The sequence below is a fragment of the Phocoena sinus genome, chromosome 1 (assembly GCF_008692025.1).
Source record: "Phocoena sinus isolate mPhoSin1 chromosome 1, mPhoSin1.pri, whole genome shotgun sequence".
Taxonomy (NCBI): Eukaryota; Metazoa; Chordata; class Mammalia; order Artiodactyla; family Phocoenidae; genus Phocoena; species Phocoena sinus.
This window is the reverse complement of record NC_045763.1, coordinates 90,678,476-90,702,164: the sequence shown is the minus strand read 5'-3', so window position 1 is coordinate 90,702,164 and position 23,689 is coordinate 90,678,476.

The following is a 23,689-nucleotide window of genomic DNA, read 5'->3' as shown; positions in this document are numbered from 1 at the left end:
TCTACTTTTTAGGATATGGTTTTAATTGATTAATAAGATGAAGATAATAATAGTGGCTTAAACAAGGTTGAAGTTTTTCCTCTCACAAACTGGACTCATATGGTAGAAGCTGCTCACGTGGGCACCCAGGCTCCTTCTAGGTTGTCACTTATCCATCCCTAGAGTATTGCATTTGCTCTATAGCCCAAGATGCATTGCCACCGTATCTGCATTGCCGCCATCAGAGAAAGGGGAAAGCAAAGAAGGAGGGTAAGCCGTATCTCCCTAAGGACACATGGAAGTCTCTCAGTTACACCCAGCTCCAAGGAGGCTGGGAGGTCAGAGAGGCTGCTATGTATCCAGTTGAAATGCTATTTCTATGGAGGAGAGAGAATAGTATGCGAGAAAACCAAGTTTCGGCCAGAGTGCTAATCAGGAGTTTTTCTCTGCCAAAATAAATAGCGAAGACAGGATAATATATGTAAGCCAAAAACTGTCCAAGCTGCAAGTGATGACCCATTTATTTCAAACAAATCCATAAAGAAAATTTAACATCAGCCTGGAACATATATATAAGTGACAAAGACTTTCAGCTAAATCAAGGGAATATAGCCATATAGGAAAACATTAAAGATTGTAACCTATAAAATCACCGATACTTAGAGCTGGTAAGGATGCTAAAGGTGATTTAGTGAAAACCTTCCACTCAATGCAAACATTCTCTCTACAGTAATCTTGACTACAGCTATCCCATCTCTGCCAGAACACTTTCGGGGATAGTGCCTGCAGCTTTAAGGTCCACAGTCCCTGGGAGTTGTGGACAAAAGCAGAAAGTACAAGCCAGCAAGGGACAGCAGTCAGAGCCTGCACCTAGGGTGCCCAGCCATGTGCATGGCCACAGTGTAAAAGCTCCAGCTCCGGGATCAATTAAGAGTATGAAGCATGGTGGAGGGAGAGGGATTCCCATTGGTTTGCATTTAGAGGTAAATTTTCATATATATATATATATATATATATATATATATATAATTTTTTTCCTGCAACATAGTTTTGAAAGCCCCAAAATAAATGATTTCTGCCACAGCTGTCTATACCTGAAAGGAGTAGCTGTCAATAATATTGCATTGAAGGTGACTATGAGATGTTTGGGTGGAGATTTCAAGTGAATTCCTAGGAGTATGTATCTGGAGTTCAGGCAGAAGGTCACTAAGTATATTTCATGAGCTACACAGAGGTTATACTCGAAGTATTGAGATAGAACTAAAAGAAGCTGGGAAAGAACCTCTCTTTTAGAGAATGGAAAGCAAAAATGTTAGAAAAGGAGGAAGATGAAGTGTTTTAATAAATAAATAAAAGAGAGGAAGGAAGGTGTGAATCTCTGGAGGAGCCCTCATTAAGAGGCAAGGAATTCCTGAGGTGTCAGCCCAGTGAGGGTTTCTGAGGTCAGGCTTAGACCTGCATTTAGGCCACAAGATGAGTCATTTTTAGCAATAATTTAAGGATCAGTTCCATGTTTTAGAGAGGGTGCAGTTAAGGGAAGGGAGAGTCTCTTTCCCAAGGCTAAGTAAGAAAATGAGGGGGTCAAGAGCAGAGAACATCAGTGCCCAGGAGACTGGGATCTGACTGAGGTCACTGGCAGTTGAGTGTGGCAGTGAGACAAGAAAATAGGATGTGGAGAACAGGAGTGACCTAGGACAGCCCAATCTGAAAAGACAAGAAGGACGTGCTGGAAAAATGGTACAATAGAGTCATTTGGGTTTGGTCCCTTAACGTGACCTGTGACAATCAGAGTAAAATTTGGGAAATGTCAAAGACTTCCCTGGAAATGTCCAAAGACGTTGAGAAAGAAAACTCAGTGAAATACTAGACTTCCTTCAGGGGAGCCATGATCATTTGAATATAAAAGGTAATTTTGGGCTTCTCTGGTGGTGCAGTGGTTGAGAGTCCGCCTGCCGATGCAGGGGACACGGGTTCGTGCCCCGGTCCGGGAAGATCCCACATGCGGTTGAGCGACTGGGCCCGTGAGCCATGGCCGCTGAGCCTGCGCGTCCGGAGCCTGTGCTCCGCGGTGGGAGAGGCCACAACAGTGAGAGGCCCGCGTACCACAAAAAAAAAAAAAAAAAAAAGGTAATTTTTGTGATAATAGCTTGGTAAGGCCTGGGATATACAGATAACAGAGAAGGAAAAAAGTCCCAAGGTTTGGTTTAAATGGTGTCTCATGCTCTAGACAGAATGAGAAAGATGGAGATCAAAAAAAATGTCATCAGATGAGTGGCTGCTTTTATTAGTGACTTCCAAGAGCTGTTTAAGAAAGTAGATGGGGCAGAAAGCAAATTCAAGGAAATGAAGAGAGGGGTGAATACTGAAAATGTGTAGGCAGCAAGAACTGACTATGCTTTCAAGAAGTTTGTGGAAAGAGGGAAGAGCTGGAATCACAGAACACAGGATAAGGGGGCTGAAGCGAGGGTGGTTGGCAAAGAGAACGGAGGAGAATGTGAAGGGAGGCTGAAGAGATCCCCTAGGGGGCAGGGCTCAGCCTCCAGATCCAGCTAGTTCCTGAGGCGTGGCTCTGCCTTTTAGAAGCTACATCATCCTGAGCATGAGACTTACCCTCTGTCAGGGTGATGTGAGATGTAAATCGGTTAGTTCAGCTGAATGACTTAGCATGTGGAAACAGGGGCCTGGACAGGGATACAGGTTGAGAGACACCCAGGCAACAAGCTCCTCAGCTTTGGGTAGCAGGAGGTGCCTGTTAGAAAAGAAGGGAGGGAAGACAGGAGTCAATCTAAGTGTGACTCTCTGGTCAGGTGACCTTTGTGAGTGGATTGTCACCCTACCACCCATCACCCACCACTGAAACAGGGCAGGGGACAGGGGAGAGCATCTTGTGTTCCCATCTCCCTTTACTAAGATTTACACACATAGTTTCATTCAAAAGGTTCAAATAGCTTTTTCCTCAAAGATTCCAGTAATAAAATACAGACTCTGGGGGAATTAAAAAGTTGGCCATTGGTCAGCAGATAAATGGATAAACCAAATGTGGTATATCCATATGGTGGGATATCATTCAGACTTAAAAAAAGGAAGTTCCGACATAGGCTATAATGTGATGAGCCTTGAAAACATTATATTAAGTGAAATTAGCCAAAGAAAAAAGGACAAATATATTATTCACTTATATGAAGTCCCTAGCATAGGCAGATTCATAAAAACAGAAAGGAGATTGGAGGTTACCAGAGACTGGAAGGGAAGTAGGGAGTCATTGCTTAACGGTTACAGAGGTTCTGTTTGGGGTGATGAAAAGGTTTTAGAAATAGATGGTGGTGATGATCGCATAACAGCGTAAATGTGATCAATGCTACTGAATTGTACGCATAAAAATGGCTAAAATGACAAAGATTAAGTTATATATATTTTACCACATTAAAACAAATTTTTAAGAGTTTGGCCTTGGGTGTTGTGCCCCTAATCCAGCTAGTGTATGTCATTGCAGTGTGAAAGATCAGAGCATCAAACCAGGGCTTCTAGGAGTCCTTGGTCTACACTGGCTGCTCCAGCTCTGGAACCTCTTCCTCCTTTCTGTCCACACAGCACCCTTTCTTCTCCCAGCTGCTCCCTTGGCCCTTTTTAACTCTTTGTTTCTTCTCAGAACTCTCTCTTGTCTTCCTATTTCAAAGTTGCTGTATTTTCCCCCAACAGAAATACTAAGCTTACTCTTCAACCTTGCAAATGTGTTCAGCCTCTGGGGTGGGTTATGAAAATACAGCCATTCTCTTCTATCTCCTTTCTTAGTGCTTCATAATGAAAAGAAGGGTGTCCCAAGGTGGAATAGGGATGGAAGTTTCTCCCTAAATACCTCAATAATAACAACAACAACAGTAGAAATAATACTAACACACAGTCCATATTTTTTATGCGTTACGCGGGCCTCTCACTGTTGTGGCCTCTCCCACCGCGGAGCACAGGCTCCGGACGCGCCGGCTCAGCGGCCATGGCTCACGGGCCCAGCCACTCCACGGCATGTGGGATCTTCCCGGACCGGGGCACGAACCTGCGTCCCCTGCATCCGCAGGCGGACTCTCAACCACTGCGCCACCAGGGAAGCCCTCACTGGTTTTTCTTATGTGATTTTCCTAGTATTTGTCCCCTTCTTGACCTTCAGTTTTGTTGCAGTGCTCTCTGTCATCACCTTAGCACTGACAGAAGTCATTTTCCTGTTTGACTTGTGAATGATTAGCACAGGAATTGGGGAGTGGGACAGGGAGGAAAGAATGGAAAACATTAAGTCAATATGTAAGTTCCCAAAATGAAATGGAAGAATACAGACTGAAAGAGCAGGTACAAGGGTTAATGGTGGAAAGGAAGCGGGATACTTTATACTCTGATTTGCGAAGATTGTTGGAAAGAATGAATGAAGATAAATAGAAGCCTTGAGGAAGAGAGAACATGAAGGAATTCAGGTAGCATGGTCTCAGTCATCCACTAAGCCATACCCTTTGGATATCACTCTTCAGCTAACTATGAATCCAAACGACTCCATCTTGCCAAAAGAATCATTCATCCTTTTTGTTTTGTTTTGTCTTGCTTTTCAACATTAACTCAGTATGTGTATGTACCACGTACATGACAGAAGGAAAGAGGAAAAATGTATCTGGCCAAGATCAGCTCTCGAAGATCTAGGTGAATGGCTAGTAGAAGGAGAGGAGTAAAGAAATAACTTCTAACCCATCTGATAAGTTCAGTAATCAAAACATGAACAAGCTGTTGTGGGAACATGAAAAAGGAAATGGCTGCCTCTGCCTGAAGTGTCAGAAATGACTTCAAGCAGGTGACACTGGCCTGGCTTTGAAATATGAGTGGCAGTTTGCCAGACAAAAAAGGAAATCAGAAATAGTAAACAGAAAGGATCACATTGTAAGGGCAAAGAATTAAAAGTAGAGTGCGTTGAAATAAGAATAACAAAAAGTTCAGTGTAGCAAAATTATAGGTTGTATTCAGTGCTTTGGAAGGTCACTGCTTTGCTAAGAAAGCCAGGAGCAAACCGTGAAGTGTTTTCTGTAGGTGCTGGGACTTTATCCTGTGGATGTCAAAAAATCGGCAAAGTTCTAAGCACAATCACATCTGCATTTAGAGAACTCTGGCAGCAGCATAGAGTATGGTCCAGAGCCAGAGCCGTGAGAGAAAGGTGATGTTGTCACAATAACCCAGTGGAAAGAAGCAAAGCATCAAGGATTAACTAAGAGGACTCCATCTTAGAAGACTGGTGGCTCAGTGGTCCCCCAATAGGACATAAAGAAGAACAGCTTCTGTGGAGGAAGATTGTAAGTTCACCTCAGGTCATGCTGTGGATGAGGGATTGACTTACCAGTAGGCAGTTAAAAATGGGTTTCATTCGGACTTCTCTGGTGGTACAGTGGTTAAGAATCCGCCTGCCATGCAGGGGACACGGGTTCAAGCCCTGGTCCGGCTTCCCACATGCCGCAGAGCAACTAAGCCTGTGTGCCACAACTACTGAGCCTGTGCTCTAGAGCCCATAAGCCTAGAGCCTGTGCTCTGCAACAAGAGAAGCCACCACAGTGAGAAGCCCGCTCACGGCAACAAAGAGTAGCCCCAGCTCGCCGCAACTAGAAAAAGCCCACGCAGCAACGAAGACCCAACACCGCCAAAAAATAAATAATAAAAATAAGATAAATAAGTTTTTGAAAAATGGGTTTCCTTAGACACAAATACCTTAATAAAATCAAGATCAAGTGTGTCTCAGACGCTCCCCTCATCCACCAACTGGTAATTTTTACCAAAACACAATGAGCTTGATTTGGCATGAATTCCTTTTAGTGACATGGATGTCATGAAAATGCATGGGACTTCATATAGCAACCATGGATGCCAACTAGTGACTACTGCTTTCTTTTTTCAGTGTTTATAAACCATCTGCTTAATATTCTGTAAAAATATTTATATTCTATAAATATATATAGAATATATATTCTATATATATATATATATTCTATAAAATTCTATATTCTATAAAAATCAATGGCAGCTCAATCATGCATAATTTTTAGAAATTATCTTCTCTCTTTTGGAAAATTAACACATTGTGTATCTCTAAATGTCTTCATGTTGTTAGCTGCCATTACTCCTCAAAAATGAATGATGACTTTTTGGCATCCCACCTGCACATCTTCTCAAGGCTCAGGGACATTATTCATCCAGGTCTGGGGTTTGATCTCATTAAAAACAATTAATTTTTCATTTGCTATCCCGACCTAGTGTGGATTGGAATTCCTTTTTTAAATTACTTGTTTAGACTTTCAATTTTGAAATTATTATTCTGGGTGACATATATGAAAATAAAATAGGACTTGAGCAGTTTTGCTTTCTCTTTGTCAGAAACATGCCTTGTTTTTTGGAGATAAATCTGTAACATAGTCAGCTAAAAGAGTTCAAAATAGATGCCTCTGCGAAAGTGGAAATGGGGGAAAAGGTAGTGGACTGCCTTCTGTTTTCATAGAAAATCTTATAATACTTGTTATTTCTTTAAACCATGCATATGTATAACTTTTGTTCTTAAAAGAATGTAAGTTTCCTGATAGCAGGGACCGTGAGAGTCTTGTTCTATTAAAATCCCCAGTGTTCCACCTGAAAAAAAAAAAAAAAAAACATTCCTTGTTTTGTGTCTCTAACATGTTAAATCAAAATTAACATGTTGCTGTCCTTAGCATTTTGAGGAGTCTTGGTGCATTCTTGTCTGCAGGTTTCCCAACACTGGTTGTATTGATTTATGCCATTCTCCTATTCACTCTTAGCCCTGCGTCCCTCCCTCCGTGTTTTATGAATATGCTGCCTGTGGATCTTTTATCTGAGCTCCTCAGTACATCCTCACTGAAGTCAGGTGTAAAAGCAACATCAGACTGATGTTTTTTAGACCCACCCGTGTTTCTTCCCAGTTGGCGTTTTTGATGATGAAACTAATACCTATCTTTTCCCTTCACAGTTTTAAGTGTGATTTCCGCAAGTCCAGTGTATATGTCTGATAATAACCAATATCCTTGACCATCAAACCCCAAGACGACAGAGTCACTTCCTTTAACATTCAGGTCACCATTATGTACCCATATGTTCTCTTCTTTGTTGGTGATAAGTAAGCCTGAAGTCCAAATGCATCGTATTCTCAGACTTCTGAGAGATAAAATTACTTCCAAGACATCAATGTACTGGCTGCTCTGTTTTTGTCAGATTAGCCCTCCCAGCAGGTATGCAGAGGCTGGACCATCCTTACCTTCCCATCAAGTCAATATCTTGTTTCCATGCCAACTTCAAGTTTCTATTGAGAAATCATCATCTATGTTCCTTTTTTGGATAAGTGTTCAACAATGTCACTACCTTTTATCCTTACAAAAATGTTCCATACCATTTATTTACCTTACCAGATACTTATTAAGCATGTGTGCTTTATTAGTTTGCTAGAGCTACTGTTAACAAAGTACCGTAGACTGGGTGGCTTAAACAACAGAAATTTATTTTTTCAGAGTTCTGGAGGCTGCAAGTCTGACATCAAGGTATTAGTAGAGTTAGTTCCTTCCGAGGGCTCTGAATTAGGGATGTGGTCCAGGCCTCTCCCCTTGGCTTATGCATGGCAGTCTCCTCCCTCTGTCTTCACATCATCTCCCCTCTGTACGTGTCCATGTCTAAATTTCCTCTTCTTACAAGGATACCAGTCATATTGGATTAAGGCCCACTCTAATGACCTCATTTTAACTTAATTACCTCTTTAAAATCCCTATCTCCAAATATGGCCACATTCTGAGGCACTTGGGAGTTTTGACTTCAACATATGAATTTTGAGGGACATAATTCAGCCCATAATATGTACTATGAGCCAGGCCCTGATCTAGGCCCTGGGAATATAGTAATGAATGAAACAAAGTCCCTGCCCTCATGGAATTTATTCATGCTCTGGTGGGAACTGGAGAGGATGGGCAATAAATAATAAATAGATGCTGTATCTAAACACCAGAGAGTAACATTTAGAATCTAAATAGGCCAGGAGATGGAGGGTGACAGTGGGGATGCACGGGCCTCTCACTGTTGTGGCCTCTCCCGCTGCGGAGCACAGGCTTTGGACGCGCAAGCTCAGCAGCCATGGCTCACGGGCCCAGCTGCTCCACGGCATGTGGGATCTTCCCGGACCGGGGCACGATCCTGTGTCCCCTGCATCGGCAGGCGGACTCTCAACCACTGCACCACCAGGGAAGCCTCTCTCTTTTTTTAAAATTGAAGTATAGTTGATTTACAATGTTGTATTAGTTTCAGGTATACAGCAAAGTGATTCAGATATATATATAGATAGATAGATAGATTCTTTTTCAGATTCTTTTCCCTTATATATTATTGCAAGATTCTGAGTATAGTTCCTTGTGCTATACAATAGGACCTTGCTGTTTATCTATTTTATATGTAGTAGTGTGTATATGTTAATCCCAAACTCATAATTTATCTCTCCCTACCCACTTTTCCCTTTGGTAACTGTAAGTTTGTTTTCTATGTCTGTTAGTCTGTTTCTGTTTTGTAAATAAGTTCATTTGTATCACTTTTCTTAAGATTCCACATACAAGTAATATCATATGATATTTGTCTTTCTCTTTCTGACTTTTTTCACATCTGCTTTATCCATTCATCTGTTGAGAGACATTTAGGTGGTTTCCATGTCTTGGCTACTGTAAATAGTGCTACAACAAACATTGAGGTGCAAGTGTCTTTGAATTATAATTTTGTCCATATATATACCCAGGAGTGGGATTACTGGATCATATGATAACTCTATTTTTAGTTTTTTTGGTTTGGTTTGGTTTTGGCTTTGGGGGTTATTTTTGCGGTACGCAGGCCTCTCGCTGTTGTGGCCTCTCCTGTTGTGGAGCAGAGGCTCCGGACGCACAGGCTCAGCGGCCATGGCTCATGGGCCCAGCCGCTCTGCGGCACGTGGGATCTTCCCGGACCGGGGCACGAACCCGTGTACCCTGCATCGGAAGGCGGACTCTCAACCACTGTGCCACCAGGGAAGCCCCTATTTTTAGTTTTTTAAGGAACCTGCATACTGTTCTCCATAGTGACTGCACCAATTTACATTTGGAAGGGTAGTGATCCTAAAAGAAATCACATTTCAACAGAGACATGAAAAAAGTGAGGGACAAGCCATGCGGTTGTATAGGATACATGCATTCCAGGCAGAGGCAACAGCCAAGGCAAAGACCTGAGGCTGCAGCATGGTGAGCGTATTCAAGAAACATGAAGGAAGAAGTCAAGTAGTAGTAAATGATGTCAGCACTGTATGGGGTCTTGTAAGGATCTGGATTTTACACTGAGTAATATGGGAAGCAATTAATTTGAGGTTACAAACAGGGAGCTGACATGGGAAAGAAAACTGTATGAAACTTGGATTTTATGAGATGTAATGTACCACACTTTCTGGGAAATATATGCCATTCCTAATAATGCTTAAACAATATTCTGGTATATTTTAATGAAATTAAGAATTTCTTCTGGAAAAGGAATTACCCATCACCCACTTACCTAACGGGGATCTTGTAAGGAGCCTAACAGTCTTATTGTCTCCAATTAAACATTCATATAAAATATCTCTACCAAGAAGGAGTCTTTGAACTGGCTTTTTCAGAAGCCTCTTCCTTTATGGCAAGTTTGAAATTAAACTTTGCCACATGCTTGTTGTCAATTTGTCTAAGAAGTTGTTTTAATGAAGGAAATCGTATTTACATTTCTGAAGGATCACTCTGGTTACTGGATAATTCACTGTAGGATTTCCATCTGGGTGTATACCTTCTATTAAAACTATTTCTTCTGCATATTCCAGGCACTGTTCTCTTAACTGTGCTAGTTCTTGAAAAATCTAAATTTACTTCTCAGGTCCTCTGCCTCTAATACAGTCTATTTAAATTACAAGAAGATAAATGATTACAAAGTATCTGAAATACTGAACCAAGCCCATTTCTGATACAAACTGACCTTTCGTCAGCAATAAATAAAAAGCTTCCTAAACTCTCCTTTCTTCTGAATTCCCTCTTTAAAATCTAAATTATGTATACATTGAGTCATCAATAGTTTGGAGCCTGCATAACCAAATAAAACTGATTATCCCTTTCTTACTTTAGAAAAAAGGCAAACGACAGGGTTTTTCTTACATGATTTACATCTTCTGACCTAAACACAGCATTAGTATTCATTAAGGGAGTCCCAGTAAATATCAAGGAGAAATTACACTGTCAGCAGAAGTCACTTCTTGTATCATCTGGTAATACTGAGGTGTTTTCAGTTCCAATTTTTAGATTAAATCTTATTAATGAAAAAGGGCAAACTAAAGGTCCTTAGATAAACCAGGGCTCTACAACATTTTGTTTTGTGTTTGTATATAAAACTTATGAAATTGTCTCCTCATAAATGAGATGCGGAAAAGGCAAGTTTTTAAATCATCAAATCAAATCCAGAACATTTTCCCTTTTACCAGGATGGGCAAGTACAATATTAGCTATTTTTAGGGCTTTCTCTCTTCCCAATGCTACCAATGGCCCTGGGAACCAGGTTGAGGCAGGTCCCTGGTTGCCATTGTTTGCTGCAACCTTCCCACCAACTTTGTTCATTGAAGAGTAAGTAACTGTGGGAAACATGAATCTATCAGCTAGTTGAGATTTTATTTAGTTATGGAACCCAAAGAACAAATGGGTGAGTGATACGAGGGATGGGTTAGGAAGGAAAGGCAGTAAAGAAGAAGGGAGGAAAAAGAAAGAGAAAGGGACAGAAGGGAACAGTAAAGTTCATTTAAAATTTTAATAAGGAATCAGTATGTGCAAAGTAAATTGCACTCAAAAGATCATTTACTTTGGGGCTTCCCTGGTGGCGCAGTGGTTAAGAATCTGCCTGCTGATGCAGGGGACACAGGTTCGAGCCCTGACCTGAGAAGATCCCACATACTGCGGAGCAACTAAGCCCATGCACCACGACTGCTGGGCCTGCACTCTAGAACCCACCAGCCACAATTACTGAGCCCATGTGCCACAACTACTGAAGCCCATGTGCCTAGAACCCACGCTCTCCAACAAGAGAAGCCACCGCAATGAAAAGCCCGTGCACCGCAACGAAGAGTAGCCCCCGCTCAACACAACTAGAGAAAACCCACACAGCAACGAAGACCCAACGCAGACAATAAAAAATAAAATAAAATAAATAAAATTAAAAACTGATTATTTACTTAAAGATAAAAATCACATGAACATATTTCAAGTTAGAAATTATTAGTGCCACATTAAGCAACTGGGAAATTAGGGGCTTGCACTGACAGGCAGCACATATACCAAAAATTGAAACTTGGAAATTAGTAATTAATGTCACAGTAGTGATGTATTTTCTTCCAAATGAATTGTACCATTTTTTGCTTAGGAATTTCAAGCTTTCTGCATTTAATGTTACTGCTGGTCTTCGTTAACCAATGCTAAATATTTCGAAAATGTTGTATTATACAATATACTGAGTCCCTTTCTGTTACCAAAATTCTAACTAAAGAACATTATAGAAAATGCCTTCACTTTATTGACTGATTTTTATTTGATAACTCTCATTTGATGGTCATTTATTTCACAAAATCACCTTAACTTTGATATAGTCCATTATTCTGAAGATATCATTTTCTTTTTTTTTTTTTGCTATCAATACTCAAAAATCTACAAGTCACTGTGGGTTACAGCCCCTGAATAAGAAGCATGATTTCACATGTGCCATCCTTCCTTGAGTTCAAACCCTCCATAAAAGGTACTGCTGTGGCTTCCAAGAACCCTAATGTTCTCCCTCCACAAAGCCATAATTGTGCATCTTAGGCATCGTAAATCCATGGTGTATAAAGATTGGGGCTGAGTTAGGTGAAAAGGTCGAAGAAAAGATTGTTCTCCCATATACATCAAATGAATGGATTTAAACATGCTGTAAGTTTAAATACTTGATACCTTTTTGAGCTAAGTCACTCGGCATACAACAGGTTAATTGAAGCATTTGGAAGGGTTCTAACAGTGCCAGGCTCAGCCTAGCTCAAACACTGAGGTTTTCTGATATTGACTAAAGAATTAGGAACTAATTATCCATTTTCAAATTATAAGGTAATTGCAAAGTATAGAGATACTGAAAATAATTGCTTGGTTCATGTGCTGTCAATCACCCTGAGCTTGCTGGAGCTTTAACTGCACAGGTTCTATGTCAAAGTGGGCTGTAAGCCAGTATCTGCAGGAACACTAACTTATTTCCCCTTTGTTATGCTGTAGAAAGTTAAGTGGTAGATTCACTGAACTAAAATAGCATTGATAAACACTGTGGTGCTTTGTGTCCACCTAGAGGGGTGGGATAGGGAGGGTGGGAGGGAGACACATGAGGGAGGAGATATGGGGATATATGTTTATGTATAGCTGATTCACTTTGTTATAAAGCAGAAACTAACACACCATTGTAAGGCAATTATACTCCAATAAAGATGTTAAAAAAAATCAATAGGAATCCTGCAGACATTTCTATTGGCCATTTAAGTGAAATTTTAAATGTGATCCAGGGTTTCTTTTTGTTTTATTCACGTTTATTATTTAAATGTTGCGTTTGCAGCCTACCTGTGGTTACCCTAGCCTGATTTTTGGCTTGAGAATTTGTCACTCAGGCAACCTAAACCCCTAGGCCCCCAAATTAGATCACTCTCTCCATTCACAATGACAATTGTTGCTCTTGTCTCATAAAATAATGGTGGATTCAAATCTCCCTTTCAGTGCCATCCACTCCCATCTATCTCCAACTCTTTCCCAGGATAGTTCTCAGAGAATGATTGCAACTACTAACCTCTCTGTAGAAGACAGTTAACGACATATACAAATAACATGGCTCTGGGAGGCTAGCAACCGTGTTGACTGAATCACCATGGATGTGCTCCCTCTCCCTGCGTCCAGAACACACACACATACACACACACAGAGTCATCACAAGAGTTCATGGCCCTTTACTTCAGAGAAACAGAAACCCAGGTCTTTGATTTGTTGGGCTTTGAGAAAATCACTCACTTATCTACACCTTAGTGTTTTTAAAACATTTTTTTTTAATGTTTGAAAAAATTTTAGTGGGACTTCCCTGGTAGCCCAGTGGTTAACACTCCATGCTCTCGGGCTTCCCTGGTGGTGCAGTGGTTGGGAGTCTGCCTGCCGATGCAGGGGACACGGGTTCGTGCCCTGGGCCGGGAAGATCTCACATGCCGTGGAGCGGCTGCGCCCATGAGCCATGGCCGCTGAGTCTGTGCGTCCAGAGCCTGTGCTCCGCAGCGGGAGAGGCCGCAGCAGTGAGAGGCCCGCGTACTGCAAAAAAAAAAAAAAAAAAAAAGACTCTGTGCCCTCAATTCAGGGGGCCCAGGTTCAATCTCTTGTTGGGGAACTAAGATCCCCCTTACCGCAACTAAGCACACACACCGCAACTACTGAGCCCATGCGCTCTAGAGCCCGTGCACAGCAAGGAAGAGCCAGCGCAGACAAAAATTAATTAATTATTTTTTAAAAAAGAAAAATGGGGCTTCCGGGGTGGTGCAGTGGTTGAGAGGCTGCCTGCCGATGCAGGGGACACAGGTTCGTGCCCCGGTCCAGGAAGATCCCACATGCCGCGGAGCGGCTAGGCCCGTGAGCCATGGCCGCTGAGCCTGCGTGGCCAGAGCCTGTGCTCCGCAATGGGACAGGCCACAACAGTGAGAGGCCCGCGTACCGCAAAAAAAAAAAAAAAAGAATAGAAAAGAAAAATGTTTAGGAAATATTTAAGGTATACAAAAGGCATAAACATAAAATACAATGGACACCTGTGAAATTATCAGCTAACTTTGAAAATAGCATAACCATACAAGTTGAAGTCCCCTAGCTAGATATCTTATCTAGTCCCCAGCTAGATAAGATGACCACCATCCAGGGTCTGTTGTTTATCTTTCACACACATCTCACTATACCATTACTGAGTCCAAGCTCTTACTGCTTACCCCACGACAGGCCAATAAATCAAGAAATGAGCTGTTGGGGCAAGGAATAGTGATTTTATTCTGAAAGCCAGCAGACTGAGAAGATGGTGGACCAGTGTCCCAAAGAACCATCTTCCCTGAGTTAAGATTCAGGCTTCTTTTATACTGAACGGGGAGGGAGTAAAGTCCTGGTTCTGGTGGGAATGTGTTAATTTCTTCTTTCCTGCAGCCATTCACAGGTGGACCTGCTCAGGACGTTTCCTGTCAGCTATACAAAGGTATTTTAGCTTAATACTCATTACATGAGAGGCAGGGTTCTCCGAGATGGGCCGTTATGTGTAATTTAAACTTATAGCAGCATCCCTTTAGTAATTGTGGCAAAAGCAATAGAATACAAAGGTTAAAGTAAAAGAAACAGCTCCAATATGTAGTTAGATTTGTTCTTTCCTATTACAATAACTTTCATAGGTGTCTGTGCTATCCAACGTGGAGTGTTTTGTGTATATAAAGGTTATAATATTGCATATATTCTTTGGCAACTTGGCTTTCTCCCTTAAGATTGTCTTTATGAGTCATATATTGATATGTATAGTTGTAACTCATTCTTTTTCACTATTGTACAATACCCCATTTTATTTGAATATATCAAAATTTATCTTTTCATTCTCCATTCAATGGATGTTGAAATTTTTTCCAATATTATGTTCTTACAAATAATGTTGCTATGAAAATTTTTGTATTTCTTTCTTTTGCTAAGACAGAGATGCTAAGCCAGGAGGCTGACCACTTGGGGTATGAATCTGTTAGAGTGTACCAAGGGATGTATCTCTCCAGCCCTCAGATTGGCCAGTTCAGGGCCTGGGTTGACCAGAGCCCCTCCCTGGTCCACTCTCTCCATGAGCTGCCTCACGTGTTTATGGCAGTGCATGCAGTGAAATAGGAACCAAAGTCGTCTATTCCCATGCTCATTTGGGACACTGAGAATAGAAATCAGATCTCACTGTTTACAGTAACATGATTTTGTTATTTCACTACATTAGCACTACTTTACTTCCCAGGGGTCTTTTGCTCAGGCAATTTAATTTATTGTTCATGGCAGAATTTTCCCAAAAGACTCATTAACTCTTCAATGGAAAACATCAGCAGACTGTGCCCTAATGTTCTTTGAATCTCTTGCCTCAAAATCCTCACCCTGCTGTTTCCATCATCCTGAACTGTTGTATCATGATCCTTACCCAATCGTAATCAAGCTCCCACAATGAAGTAGCTGCCTTAAAAGTCCCATTTCCCAATAAATTCTGATTTTGCCTTTCCCCTTCCCAAATACTGCCAAAGTTATGTGTCAGTGGTAAACAATAAACTAAGCTTTGTCTTATCAACAGGTTGTGTGTGTGACCTTAGAGGAGCTGGTATTTGCATTCAGAGGAATATTTTGCTGTCACGTGACATGACAGCAAAAGCTTTGAGAAGCATGGCTTATAGAGTACAACCTAGGTGTGGAATGACTGAATCTCAGGATAAGTGCGTTGTCAACTTCACTATATACTGGCCCACAGTATCAGTTTAAGACTTGTTTTCTCATCTGTAAAATAAAATAGTTGGACAAAATGATGCTTAAATTCTTTTTTGATCTTAAAAATGGTTTCATCTTCTGATTTCCAACAGGAACTCATTCTAAGAACAAAAAACATTACACTGATTTTACACACACACACATATTTGTGTGTGTGTGTGTATAGCAAAGCCTCGTCTACCTTATCTTGCAAGGTAAGGTATTTTTAAATGACTTTGATTAAGAAAGAAAATAAAACATAGGGAAGAAAAATGACCTACTTAGTGTTTTGTGCTTTTTGTTTCTTTCTTTTTTTTTTTTTTTTTTTTTTGCGGTACGCAGGCCTCTCACTGTTGTGGCCTCTCCCGTTGCGGAGCACAGGCTCCGGACACAGGCTCAGCGGCCATGGCTCACAGACCCAGCCGCTCCGCCGCATGTGGGATCTTCCCAGACCAGGGCACGAACCTGTGTCCCCTGCATCGGCAGGCGGACTCTCAACCACTGCTCCACCAGAGAAGCCCTACTTAGTGTTTTTTGATGATCTAAGAAGTGGAAAAAAAAGAACCAAGCCTCCAAGCCTTCTCCAGAATATCATATAAACACACTTCTTTTCATAAGTTCTATTGATAGGATATCTACAGCAGGAATATCAAATACATGACACGTGTGCCAATGCCTCCCTCTTCCTTGCCTTTGGCAGACATTACAAAGCAATCATAGCACTCATTCCACAGCCCAAAGTCTATTTCAGAATCCTTCTTAACACACCATTCTAGATAGCCAACACCAATAACCTCAGGTTGGTACTCAAGATAGTACCTATTGACTCTTCCTTGTTTGTCTCTGCTTCTCCAGTCCAAGCAACCTGGTTTGCTTTCTGCCTTCCCTAATTGCCAGGTCATTCCTTCCCTGGATGCTCTGATGATATTCTTTCCCCATCTAGGATTCCCACTTCTCTCACTTTACTGTCCTCATGGCCATTTTCAAAGTTAAATTCAAGTCAAATCTCTTCCAAGAAAGTTTCATCTGCAACTCCACATCATGGTAACCTGTCCCACGCATAAACTCTAGTGGAACTTCAGCCTACAGCCATCCCCAGTGATTTGTCATTCTCTACACATAAGTGCTCTTCAGTGCTTCTGTGCCTTTGCATATGTTTTCCTGAAACTTGGAATCTCTTCTCTCCTTTCTCAGCCAGGCCAATGTTCACTTCAAGATTAAGTTCAGATGTCACCTGCTCTTTAAACTCTGAAAGAAAATGCCTCCTTCTTCAACAGTTAGACATTCCTTTTCTTTGGCTCCCAAAGCATCCTTTGCTTTCCTCCATAATAGCAAGTATCCTGTTGTCATGGAGCTGTTTAATTGTCTTTCTTCCTCAAGAGACAGTGAGTCCCTTGAAGGCTGGGATTCGCATCCACATCACCTATCACAGTACCAGGTGCAGGATTAGTAATCAAGAAATGCTTGCTGAGTTGAAATGAAATAAACTAGATTTACTTCAACTTATAGACCTTGCCCAACTTTCTCAGGAAAATCTCAATTTCAAAAAATTGTACTATTTTATTGAACGTTATTCATTAATATATAACCATGATTTCAGTTTATATAATTCTGTCAGACTTTTCCTATAAATAATTCACAGATCAGGAGAAAAGTCTTTTCCCAGATCCTGTGTCCTCATCTTGGGTTTGAGGGGTATTGTTGCTGAATACCACACTTGCTGCAATTGGGAACATGGCTTGCAGCTGCTTGTCCCTTTCCCTACCTCACCACCAAACTTGGAGCTGATCGCAGAGCTAGCAAACAACAGACTCACTGGTTGGCTTTTGATGTACTTACATACAGTCACCTGAAAGGAATAGAGAAAACATGATAACCATCTAATGGGGCTTGTCACTGCACTCAGGAACAATCTCTCAGGTCAGCATAATTGTAAAAGGACAGATAGGAAAGAACCTGACACTTTACCCAGCACATATGCTGGATGCTTGAGAGAACACTAAAGAAAAAAAAAACAGATGAACTCTTTGGAAATGTATTGCCTGGTTGGTTAAGAGTAGAAAGGGGGTGGAATCAGGTGTCTCCTTGAGTAATTGTTTTTTGCAGTTGGGTCATTTTTTATTTATTTATTTTTTAAAAAATAAATTTATTTATTTATTTATTTTTGGCTGCATTGGGTCTTCGTTGCTGCGCACAGGCTTTCTCTGGTTGTGGCAGGGGCCACTCTTCATTGCAGTGCGCGGGCTTCTAATTGCAGTGGCTTCTCTTGTTGCGGCACATGGGCTCAGTAGTTGTGGCTCGCGGGCTCTAGAGCACAGGCTCAGTAGTTGTGGTGCACAGGCTTAGTTACTCCGTGGCATGTGGGATCTTCCTGGACCAGAGCTCAAACCTGTGTCCCCTGCATTGGCAGGCAGATTCTTAACCACTGCACCACCAGGGAAGCCCCTCGGGTCATTTTTTAAAAGAAAAGTGTATGCGAGTTGGTGATGAAGATGAAGAGTAGCTGAGAGACAGGACATTTCTACTCCCTGAATTCTATTTTGCAGGCTTTTTTTCAGATATTGAAGTTGGAAAAAGGAAATGATATTAGAATTAAAACATCTTCTCCATTAAGATGATCAGCAGAAAGGGTTCACCTTGACTACAGAGATTTGGTGATTATGTACAACTAGCCCTAAAGTGGGAAGGCCAAGACTAATAGGGAATCACCAAACAACTGTCAGATCGTGCTCCATCAATCTAATTTCACCATTAGGGTAGCCAAAGCAACTGGATTGATAATATTACGACTCTTTGTTGTCTTGGAAAGAAAATGGCTCACCTCAGTATGCAGCTGAATAATTGCACAGCAATCACGTTGCAAATAATGCTCTGGCTGGATTGTATACCTGACAGTTTTTGGACACCAGAATAATTAGAATTCTAGTCAGGTTTTCTATCACAGAAGGTTAAAGAGACTTAGCCAACACAAAGGATTGAGTTACTATATATTTGAAATTACACAATTTTCTATTTCCTTGGTCCCTTCCCAAACTCACAATTGCTTTCAATAAAGTTGCCTGTTTAATTGTTTTCTCTGCAACCAGCAAGGCTGCTTATTTGAATCTAGAAACTAAAGGTACTGATTACAAATACAGCATTTTAATCACTTATGTATATACAATTTCTGAAGAAGTTATATATATTTTTTTATCCTGTATCCTTTTGAAAACAGCATAAATATTTGGTTAGATGGTTTAATTTTGAGGTATTAAGCAATTTACCTCAGTCCTATATAAGAGGTCATGAATGAGAATCTGAATAAAGGAAAATCTTAATGCAGCTGTTGGAAAGCAAAATGAAGGAAACGGAAGGTTTAAGGATGCTGTGACTGTTCTTTAAAAGAAAAAGAAAAGCAAAATGACTGGGGGAAGAATTTAGAAGAGTAAATAATTATGAGGAAGAAATAACCAGTGAGCTCCCCAACGTGTAACCCATATTCTGCCTCATTCTTTCTTTTGTCTTAGAGGAGATGGCCCTCCTCCCTGGCCAGTTCCATGCTTTGGAGCCTTTACTCTCACCCATCTCTGAAACCTTCTTTCCTACAGAAGTCAACTTCTCCCTTTTAACTGGATCTTTCCCATCAAGAATTATACATACTCAAGATCAGCCCATCTTAAAAAAAAATTATCTTGTTACTCTACAGCATTTAATTCCTCTGCTTCCCTTTACAGCTAATCTCTTGAAAGAGTTGTCTAAACCCAGTTTCCATTTCTCACCTCCCACTCACTAAAACTAACACCTATAAACTTACTGGTCTCTGATCTCTTTGCCTGCTTTGCTGTTTTGGCCTTTAACAGACCCTGTGATAAATCTCAAGACTGTGCCCTCTACCGCATTCTTTTCTTATTCTTTGTTGTCTTCTCAGGCAATTTCATCCAGACCTATGCCCTTGACTAACAGTTCTAGACCCTAAGACACTCAAGGTCAAACCTCTCTTCTGAGCTTGCAAACAGTATGTCTAACTCCCATTCTGAAACTGACAATTGAACGGCTTCAAGGCATCTCCGTCTCAACCTATACAAGAGTGAACTCGTTATCTGCCCCCAAAACCTAATCTTATTCCAGTGTTCTCCACCTGGAGAACTGCATGGCACTGAAACAGAATCCTTGCTTAACTATTTCTCAAATACGCCCACTGCTGACCACATCCAGTGCCACTCCCCTAACCCATGTTACCCCTTCTCTTGCAAAGCCTTCTGTTAATGGCCCACTACTAACTGGTCTCCTGACACTCTAACCCTCCTCCAGCACACTCTCCACGTAGCAGCCTGGGTGACATTTTCAAAACCAAAGTCTGATGATGGTAACACCATGATAAACACCATTATTGACTTCCCACAAATCATAAATTGAGGATTGAGAGTCTCCTTGTGGACCACAAGGTCCTGCATTTCTGGCCGCTGCCCACCTTTCAAAGCATCAAATAGGGGACTTCCCTGGTGGTCCAGTGGTTGAGACTTCGCCTTCCAGTGCAGGAGGTGTGGGTTCAATCCCTGAGTGGGGAGCTTAGGTCCCACATTTCTCGCGGCCCAAAAACCGAAACATAAAAACAGAAGCAATATTGTAATAAATTCAATAAAGACTTTAAAAAGGATCCACGTCAAAAAAAAAACAAAGCATCAAATAATACTATCCTCTGCCTCATTCTCTAATCTCCAACCTCACTGACACCTTCCTTCATTCCTGGAGTTCAGCAATTTCTTTCTGCTGGAGAGACATGGCACACGCCACCCCCTCTGCATGAAGTGCTCTCTTCCTCTCCTCACCCCCACCTCCAGCCCACGCATCCTTGATGCTTCAGCTAAACCACCGCTCTCTCCCAGAAGATTCCTTGCCACCCCAGTCTAAGTCAGGTTCCTTTGTTCTACATTTTCACAGAAACTCACTCTTCCTTTGAGAATTTAGCTATGCTTATAACTACACATCCACCAGTACATTCATTTGTTCAATGTCTATCCCACCCACCTGCCCGAAAGCTCCGTAGGAGCAAGCTCTAGATATGCTTTTGTTCACCACTCTTTCCAAGGAGCCTAGCAAAATATCCAGCACGTAAAGATCAGCTAATAAATCATGTGTTTAACAAAGAAGTGTTTTAAAAGTATTTCACCATATTTTATGTTTCTGCCATTGAAAGTGTGATCAGGGACTTCCCTGGTGGCTCAGTGGTTGAGAATCCGCCTGCCAATGCAGGGGAACACAGGTTCGAGCCCTGGTCCAGGAAGATCCCACATGCCGCGGAACAACTAAGCCCATGCGCCACAACTACTGACCCTGTGCTCTAGAGCCCGTGAGCCACAGCTACTGAGTCCATGCGTCACAACTACTGAAGCCCGTGTGCCTAGAGCCCGTGCTCTGCAACAAGAGAAGCCACCGCAACGAGAAGCCCGCTCACCGTAACAAAGACCCAACGCAGCCAAAAATAAATAAATTTATTTAAAAAAAAAAAAGTGTGATCAAATATCCCAGGATGGCTGTGGGAGGACTCACACAACTGCTCTGTGTGAAGGCAGGTGTCACAAATGTTGCATAAATATTCTAGAAGCTGTGAGGGATTACTAAGTCCATTTATTTTGAGGCAAAGGGTTGGAGAATCCATTGAACAATTCCCCAACTGTCACTGTGCTCAGTGAGAGAAATTACTAATGGGAATGTGCTGTGACCATAAATGTGTAGAAGGAATAAAAGGTTGTACTCTTTTTTTGTGTCGAACCCTCTCAATTTATAAAGTAGATGAGGTCCAGAAAGGTAAAAAGACGTGTCCAAGTTCCTATAATGTAGGACCAATAACACCACTTTATTTGTATCCTTCCATGTACCTAACATTGGGCTCTGTTCTCAGAGGACATATGATAAAGCATATTAATTAAAAGGAACATGGTAGGTATACAATAAGTAGTACTTATTTAACACACATTTATGCAACACATTCTACTTCTTGGACCTGGATAAATACTGCAGAACTGAAAACAAGACAGACATGGTATCTTCCCTCATGGATCTTACAGTAATTAAAATAATTATAGATTGTGAGAGTTTTGCTATAAAATGTATAAACAAGGCAAGGGGATAGACTAGTGACAGGAGGAAAAAGCAGACTGGCCAGGGAAGACCTCTCTGAGGAATGACATTGGGAGTTTAGACATAAAAAATGAGAAGTGGCCAACCCTGTGAAGAGATTGTGGGATAACTTCAGTGGAAAGAGAATTCCAGGTAGAAGCAGTAGCACACGCTAAGGCCCTAGGGGTACAAGAACTTTTCTTCTTGAAGGCAAATAAAAGCAATGTGCTTGGGAGGTGGTCGTTAGTGGGCACATACTGTAGAATGAGGCTGGGGTGGCTGCTAGGAGGCAAATCACCCAGGGCTTTGAAGCCTATGGCAAAGGAGTTTATATGTCCTTCTAAGAAGTACTTATGGCCATCGAGAGGTCTTTGGTCTGCTAAGTGGAGACAGAATGGTGGCATGCCCTGATTTTCATTTTTGAAAGACTACTCTAGCTGCTGGGAGAAAAAATTGATTTTAGACAGGCCATTTAGGAAACTATTGCTGAGGTCCAGGCAAGAGATATTAGTGTCTTGGGTTATTGTGATGACAGTGAAGATGAAGAAGTAAATGCTTATGCAATATGTTTGGGGAGAAGAAAGACAGCAAGAAGTAGAAATGGCGGTGGAAACGATGATCAAGGAGTTAACGTCTTCAGTGAATGAGTGACCAAGAGGTCAGTAAAAGACAGCTTCAGAAAGTATTAGTGATGGGCTTCCCTGGTGGCGCAGTGGTTGAGCGTCCGCCTGCCGACGCAGGGGACACGGGTTCGTGTCCCGGTCCGGGAAGAACCCACATGCACGGAGCGGCTGGGTCCGTGAGCCATGGCCGCTGAACCTGCGCGTCTGGAGCCTGTGCTACGCAACGGGAGAGGCCACAACAGTGAGAGGCCCGCGTCCCGCCAAAAAAAAAAACACAAGATCCCCATCACAGGGATGTCTTTGCATATTGGGTTTAGGGGGCTTCCTTGGGCCTCATTTTGCTACCGCTTCTTTTTAATGTTCAACATTCTTTCACAGCAATGATCTCATCTGTTCATAGAACATCCCTGGGAAGATTACAGAGAGGAAACCATGGTCTTCATTGTACTGAGTCCTAGAGCAGTTTAGGGACTTACCTGATGCAGATAAATGATCAAAAGCAAAGTCAAGACCCAAGCCCAGGGACTTAACCTCTGGTCTCATACTCTTTCCACAAAGCCACAGCAGATTGGTTTTGCCCTCTCCTATGCTATAGTTGACATACTAAATATCAAATAAAATTTCAATGTTCAGCTCAGCTCATGTATTTTTTTTTATATATATAAGATCTTCTTTGAGTAGAGAATCACGGGCCAAACTCTAGGGTAAAGAGGATAGGGAGACAGAGGAAGACATCCAGAGGTGAGACTTTTTTTTTAAGATGTTGGGGGTAATTAATTTTTGCTGTGTTGGGTCTTCATTTCTGTGTGAGGGCTTTCTCTAGCTGTGGCAAGCAGAGGCCACTCTTCATCGCGGTGCGTGGGCCTCTCACCATCGCAGCATCTCTTTTTGCGGAGCACAGGCTCCAGAGGTGCAGGCTCAGCAGTTGTGGCCCACGGGCCTAGTTGTTCTGCGGCATGTGGGATCCTTCCAGACCAGGGCTTGAACCCGTGTCCCCTGCATTAGCAGGCAGATTCTCAACCACTGCGCCACCAGGGAAGCCCCATCAGCTCATGTATTTTTGAGCACTTACTATATGTTCTTGCTCGATGTTATGGTGAAAATGAAGGGCTGATGTAGCTAATCAGAGGGGCACCAAGTATAACTCCAAAATACCTCTTGAATTTTCCACTTCTGCAGCCCCGGCCACTGCCTCTACTCAGACTCTGCCTCACATACTGTAAGAATCGTCTGTTCTCTCTGTCTCCAGCTGCTCCAATCTTCCTACTGTCACTATCATTTATACCCACTTCAAAACTGGTTATTGTCTCCATTGAAAACCTTGACGGTGCCCCAGTTACATTGGCAGGGTTCTTAAATCCTGGTTGCACAGTAGAATTACCAGGGCATTAAATGTCCAGGCCCTGT